This window comes from Tamandua tetradactyla, chromosome 22, assembly GCF_023851605.1.
Source record: "Tamandua tetradactyla isolate mTamTet1 chromosome 22, mTamTet1.pri, whole genome shotgun sequence".
NCBI classification, from domain to species: domain Eukaryota; kingdom Metazoa; phylum Chordata; class Mammalia; order Pilosa; family Myrmecophagidae; genus Tamandua; species Tamandua tetradactyla.
The window spans coordinates 3,354,022-3,361,299 of NC_135348.1; the positions used below are offsets into that span (position 1 = coordinate 3,354,022).

At 38.0% G+C, this 7,278-nt stretch overlaps 1 pseudogene across 1 annotated transcript; it reads left to right on the forward strand.

Annotated features, from left to right (window-relative positions):
• Window positions 1–5,648: 5,648 nt before the first annotated feature.
• Window positions 5,649–6,735, forward strand: LOC143666017 (GTP-binding nuclear protein Ran-like; annotated as a pseudogene). Its single transcript, XR_013167304.1, has 2 exons — window positions 5,649–5,714; window positions 5,838–6,735. The product of XR_013167304.1 is annotated as a GTP-binding nuclear protein Ran-like (transcript).
• The last annotated feature ends 543 nt before the right edge of the window (window positions 6,736–7,278 follow it).

A 7,278-nucleotide genomic window follows, 5' to 3' on the forward strand; every position in this document is an offset into this window, starting at 1 on the left:
ATGTTGCCTTGGTTTCTTCCATTACCTGACCATGAAATGAAAGAGTTTTATTTTTAATTTTTCATTCCTATATTATTATTACTGTATGATGTACAAAGCAATTATACATTTTGGAGTTAATATGCATCTTACTTCATCTATACAGAGCATTTATAACACAGTGAGTGTAAGTATGCCTGCTCACTTAATTTAATCCCTATGGGGGACAGGATAGGAGAAAAGAGCTACCGAAACTCAGAGGAAGATTTGAATTTGGCCTTTTATTGCCAGGCAGTATACACTGTCCATTATTCCTCTTCTCCATTGTTTCCAAACTTATTAGTTTGCTTAGCATTCTGTTCTGTCATTCAGGCTCTAGTAAAGACATGCCTTCCGGAGCCTAAAATTCAGATGTTTCCTGGGCAATCCAAAGAACTTTGTTATTTAAGCTATTCTTAAATCTTTCTTCCTTGTCCTGTTAAGTTCAAATCTCAGAGGTACAAACTCCTTATACGCTCTTCACTGTGGCAAATGGCTAACCATGACCAAAAGCCACATTTAAAAATAATGACTATTAGATTCCGTTTTGATGACCTTCAAGTTAAAATTCTCATCATTTGTTTATTTTAAATACTGCTTCGAATTTTCTCTAGGATCATTGAATTTCCACATTTCTGGGTCAGATTTCTGCATTTTTAATATGGGGAGTGTGTGGTAAGGAGCTTGGTTTCCTGGAAGAGAAGTTTGGTTTATTTTGTCCTGACTCCTAGGAAGTAAGACCTAAAGCCTTGCAATTTCCTGATTGAAAGGAGTGTCTTTGTTATTCAGGTGGGCCCCTCAAACCACACCTGATAATTTATGCAAAGGAGATTGTTTCAGAATGGGCATAATTGCACTAGTAGATTTAGGATGGGAGCTGACAAAGCCTGAAAGACTAATCAGGTGGTTACAGGGTTGGGACTTTGAGCCATGTGATATCAGCCAGACCACATGGCTGGAGAGGGGACTGGAGATTGGGTTCAACCAAAGGGCTATGATTCAAATAGTCATTACTATGTAATGAAACTCCACTGAAACCTCTGGACACTGAAGCTCTGGTGGTCTTAGTCTGTCATCCGACCTTGACAATACTCTATGTTTACAGCAATACAACAACATCAAGAGGGTAACACGTCCTTACGTCATGGAAGCTTCATGTTTAGAAACTTCCCAGACTTTGTACTATTCGTCTCTTACTTTGGTTCTTCAAATCCTTTCCTTCTAATAAAAGTGGCCATGAGTATCAGAGCTTTGATTGACTCTTTCAGATATTCTAGGAAATTACTGAAACTGAGGTTGGTATGGGGAATTCCCAAACTTACAGTTAGTGTCAGAAGTCTTGGCAGACTTGGCAGCCTGTAGAAATGTTCCCTAACCTCAAGTTTGGCTATATCTGGGTAGAAGTTATAATGAAAACAGTTTTTCATACAACTAAAAAATGACTACCTTCTCCAAAGACTGATATTCGAGATTTTGCTTTCTTTTCATTTGCCAACTCACTTTAAACCTCACTCTTTTTCTGTCTTATCCTAACCAGATGGAAAGCTCCTCAAAGGCCAGTGCTACATTTTGCTGGCTTCTTTTGGCTCATTTTTAGTACAGAGGAGGAGGAGCCCCTTACAATCAGGATCACCATCAGGGCAATTCTTTTTCATTAACATTTTCTCTTCTAGAAATCAAAGAGTTAAGGCTGAATGATATTCTTCATGGGTATTGGTGAAATCAAAATTTGTGGAGAATTAGAGGACCACAGAACTGACAGAATGAAACTAACAGAATGATAATGTGACTATCATTTGCATGGCAATTGATAATTTATAAATAATTTACACATCCATTAAAGAATTTCACTGTTGTCTCAACCCTTGGAAGTATTTGGAATAAATGTTTTCATTATCTCCAATTTTCATGCATGAAAAGCATATTAGGTGATGGAAAGTGACCTACCCAAGAATTGCACACTTGATAAGAATATGACCTCAAGGTAATTGATGATAAACCCATGCTCTTTCTGTGATACAATTTAGTTCCTCCTTTTTAATCTCTATACCCTAAGTCTAGAAAAATATTTGCACTTAAGAAAAGAACTAGAACACATTGAGAAAAGTCAGATCTATTTTTTTCCTGAACTTATTTTATTTTCTCCCATCTAAGCAGAATTATAGTTTTATCAATTTTTCTTCAAGTGACAAAAACATGTAATGCACATTCATTCTAATTTTCTAACTTTCTATATTCTTTTATATGCCAATGTTTATAATTAGTACTTAATCTGACCCAACTCCATTTTATTTTAGAAATAAAAACTGTTTTGTACTTCATTTGAAGTGCCAAGTTTTTTTTATAGACAAAAGTCTCTTTGCTGAAATCACCTATTAATATAGAAAAAAGCCAGATTGCCCCTAGAACAGTAGGTATTCGGAAGTCTGGCAGGCAATTTCCTGGAATAGTCCTGCTCTGAGAGGGTAAACACATATGATATGCCAGATAAAAACAGCTGAATGGTGACAGAGAACAACTAAACATAGCATTAGAGTAAGTGGCTACATTAGTTACAGTCAATGGAAATTTCCAGAAAATAGGTCTGGGCTTTTAGTGAGTGTCTGCGCCATAACTCAGTGCAAAGAATTTATTTTACGAAAACTAATTTGAAGTTTTTCTACCCAAAAAGTAATTTACAGAGATATTTACTGTAAGTATTTTAATGAATTTTGAAGTCATTCCAACAATGAATTGCATCGCCTATATATAGCATAATACTTAAAGTACATATTGTAGTGCGTTTATGTTTTAATCATCAGTTTATTAGTGCTCATGTGTTCCTCTATCCTCACTAAAATGGAACATTATGGCATTTTCAATTTTTTGAAATGTGGAACATGGTCTTTATTATTTAATTTGCATTTCTGAACTCTGAAGGTGGGAACATTGGGGACTGCACAGGGCAGAAGGCAAGGGAAGGCTTCCCCAAGGGGATGATATCTCAGCTGACATCTGAAGGAGGCAGGGAAGAGAGGGGCTGTCAGAATCCAGGCAAGGAATATAGGACATGTTTGCGGTGCCGAAAAAGGGCTAGAGGTCCTGGAGTAAAAGCAGGAACAGGCACTTGGTCTAAGATGATGTTGGTGAAGTAGGTGAAAACTGGACTATACAAGGAGCTGTAAGCCATTTATTCTAAGAAACAATGAGAAGCATTGAAGAGGTTTAAGCGGAGGTTTTGCACATGTCCAGGTTTGCTTGTCAAACACCTCATTCTCTGTACAACAATTGATTAGAGATAATTTTAGAGAGAAATCTTGAATGCCACAAGATTAGTTTTGAAGTAATTGTTGACGATACAGCATTGCTGCTTTCCCTGCTCCTTCTGATACCACCCCAAGAGAAATGTCAAATTTTATGAGGCCTTTCAGTGTCCTCATACCCTTGCAGTAAGTTAAGCTTATTTTGACCTCAATATTCTAACCTGGGTATACTGACATACTAGAGTGACCTATAAGGGGTCTTTAATGACTGTTCCTTCTCTTCCCATATGCCAGGACACCACCAGTCATGGGTGAGCCTCTTACTCAAAATCTTTAAATGCCATGTATTCTGATGAGATAAGTCTTTCCCCAGTTATGTGATACACCCCCAATGAACTCTCCTATTATCCAATGTTCCAGGTTGCTACTGTGTTCATGAGAGAACAATCCTGGCCACCACAAATTTTTCAGTAGCATAATGTTCCAATAAGCCTACTTCCAAAAGCAAACTCTTGGCTGCCATGACACCTTCTGCCCCCCAGTCTATGTCATCACTCTATCCTCACTTTCTAACTCCCAGGCTCTCGGATGAATCATACTGATACCACCCCAAGTGAAATGTCAGGTTTTATGAGGCCTCTTCTAACTCAATCACATTCAGAAGCCCAACTCTCCCAGGTGATGCTGAATTGTATGATCACTTATGTTCCTATTGCTGTGTATAGCTGTTAGTCTGGCCCCAACTGCTACCCCTCAACTCCCAACAAATCCTTTTCTGAATCTTACAAAACTCATGGACTGTTAGCAGAAAATTTCCCATATCTTCAACCATTTTTCTGAATATTATCTTAATATTTTTAGGCTAGCTGAATGTTGGTTGTTTCTTGAAAACATGGAATTGGAGTAGGTGTCCTGAGATGTGCAGTTATGGGGTAAATGGCAATTAGTCTTCAGAATCCCTCACTTGCACATCCAAAATTCCTTATTTCTCAGTGTCCATGTTTACATTTGTACTAAAACTTTTAATTCACTATATTTATTCTTTATCATGACAACCACCAAATTGTAATCATTCCATACCCCACAAAGTTGACCCCACTTTTAGGGTCTTACTTGTCACTTGTTGCTGCTTTTGGTGTTTATTCTTGTTCCTTCCTTTTCCAAAAATTTCAACTCCTTTCCATCCATACCTCCTCTCACAATGTAGCCTTCAAATTTTATAAAATTTTAATAGACTCCTGCCCTGTGTGGTGTCACATACAGATCTTTACTCACTATCCTCCAATCATTGATGACATTAGTACCTGGATTATTTTCTTTTTCCTGGTTACCAATTTTAGGCACTTCAAATTCCAAGTAGATGATGCATTCAACTTGGTAGCCCCTCACGTGTCAATGACCTCCTTAACTTACAATAGTTTCTCTATTCCATTTGAGTTGTATACTCACTTGTTCATTCCTTAGAACTTGTCATGAACTTGGATAACTTGATCACAATCCTTGCCCTGGGATGAAAGCCAAATTGGAATTTGATGAAGAAAAATCTGAAAGTGAATAAAGAGAGAGAGAAGAAATAGACAACTTTTTCTTTAAGTTTTAGTCTTATATGGAGGAGAAAAATATTGGCTAAATAACTGATGGAAAATATGAACTCAAAAAGGATTGTTAAAAAATGATATTTAATCACATTTATATGCTGCATAGAATGATCCAGTAAAGATGGGAAAAATTTTGAAGCCGAAGACAAAATGTCAAACAGAAGTCTTAGCAAAAGAAGACAAAGAAGACAAAATCCAAGAGGAAGTTACTAATAAATAGAATCTAATTCACAAGAGTAGAGATATTGGGCTTGGATAGTAGTGAGAAATAGTCCATTGTTACATCAACTCCAGATAGAGAATACCTTGATGTAGATGCAGGTTGGTTGGAGGAATTGGTGGTAGGAAGATGACACAGTTTTTACTTAATTTTTAATTGAAGGTAACAGTTCAAATTGAGGAATGTGAAAGATTTTAGGAAACTTTAGGGAAGAAAAGGCAGTGTTCAATAGTCATTCTAGAGACTAGGAAAGTGAATTTACTAAGAAAGTAAAGTAGACTACTTTTCTTGAGTAGTCTTTTAAAATTTGTATTCATAAATTTTAAATGATCCATTGAGACCAGTCGTATGACATGTTCCCATCAATTTTCAGCTGCTTCAGGGAAGGACTAATTTTTGTAGATAATTATATTAGCAAAGTTCAATTTTGCCAGGTATGAGTGAGAGAGGAAAAGATGATCAAAATAATTAAGGGAATTTGCCCTGGGATTGTTATACTGCTCGCCCATGGAATCTTGGATAAGTTAGGGGTATGAAGTCATAGAAGGCAGATTGTTAACAATCATGAAAAAATGGCAAAATTACTGAATTGAAGTTCCTTATGAAGTTACAGAATTTTAGAATGAGATTGATAGAGTAAATAAAATAAAAGAATGGGAAATGATGATATTCTTTTTTCCACTTTAGGCTCTCTTTACATGACCACAGTTTTGCCATTTAATTAAAATATTACCATCCTTTATTTTTTCCACCCCTCAGGCAGATGGGAGACAATTCTGGAAGAACCATTATGATGGCCACTCAAGGAGACCCCCAAGTTCAGTTTGGCAATGGTGCTACTGGAAAAACTACATTCATGAAATGTCATTTGAGTAATGGATTTGAGAAGATACATGTAGCCTCCTTGGTCATTGAGGTCCATTCCCTTGTGTTTCATACCAACAGAAGACCTATTAAATTCAACACATGGGATACTACTGGTCAGGAGAAATTCAGTGGACTGAGAGATGGCTATTATATTCAAGCCCAGTGTGCCATGATGATGTTGATGTAACATCAAGAGTTACTAACAAGCATGTGCCTAACTGGCATAGAGATCTGGTACAAGTGTATGAAAACATCCCCATCATGTTGTGTGGCAACAAAGAGGACATCAAGGACAGGAAAGTTAAGGCCAGATCCATTGTCTTCCACTGAGAGAATCTTCAGTACTATGACACTTCTGCCAAAAGTAATTACAACTTTGAAAAACCTTTCCATTGGCTTTCTGGAATAGTGATCAGAAACCCTAATTTGGAGTTTGTTGCCATGTCTGCTGTTGCCCCACCAGAGATTGTCACGGACCCAGCTTTAGCAGCACTGTATGAACACGAATCAGAAAACTGTGCTGTCTGATGAGGATGATGACCTGTGAGAAAACGAAGCTGGAATCCAGTGTCAGAAGTCAAGTTTTATAGGCAACTGTCCTGTGATGTCAGTGGTGCAGTGTGTTTTCCACTTTATTATGTAGCTAAACAGAACATGTGCTTAATCTTTGGGATGCCGAAGAAGATGAATGGGCTTCTGATTGAATGGAGCAGTTAAAAAAAAAACTAAATTTTTTGGACCTGCATATTGGGCTGTTTTGAGACACAATTGTTTCCGTTTGAGTTTCAAATATAAGACTGCTACTGTTACATCACAATATTCAGTGGTAAGATTTTGTTTATTATTATCATATCCATTCCTTCTCATTTAGAATCAGAATAAAATTGTGTTTCAAATAAAAAGATAAAATACTATCTGGAAGATGGCAGAGCAGAGTGTGTTGGGTTCACTCCTGCTCCGTGGAACAAGATAGGTCATGGGGGAAAAATGACCAGGACTAAAGCCCCCAGGTATAAGTAAACAAAGAGGGTCTTTAGGGTATTTGGGGGAGGAGAGGGGCAGGGGAATCAGGACAGGATTGATTGACCATGATTCCCACAGGAGGCTGGCTGCATGGTGAGGAGAGGTGCAGCTGGGAAGGAACTGATTGTCCCTCTGCTCCAGCCTGCCCCTGTTGCTGGTTGAGGAAACCTCCCTGCATGAACTCATGCAAGGAGCCCAGAGGTGGACCCAATTCTCCATCACAGGGGACTGGGCGAGGGGCTGGGAATAGCTGGACCCAGAGGCATGGTGTCTGGTGTACCTGCAGGGCACTGGGCTCTGTAAATCAGCT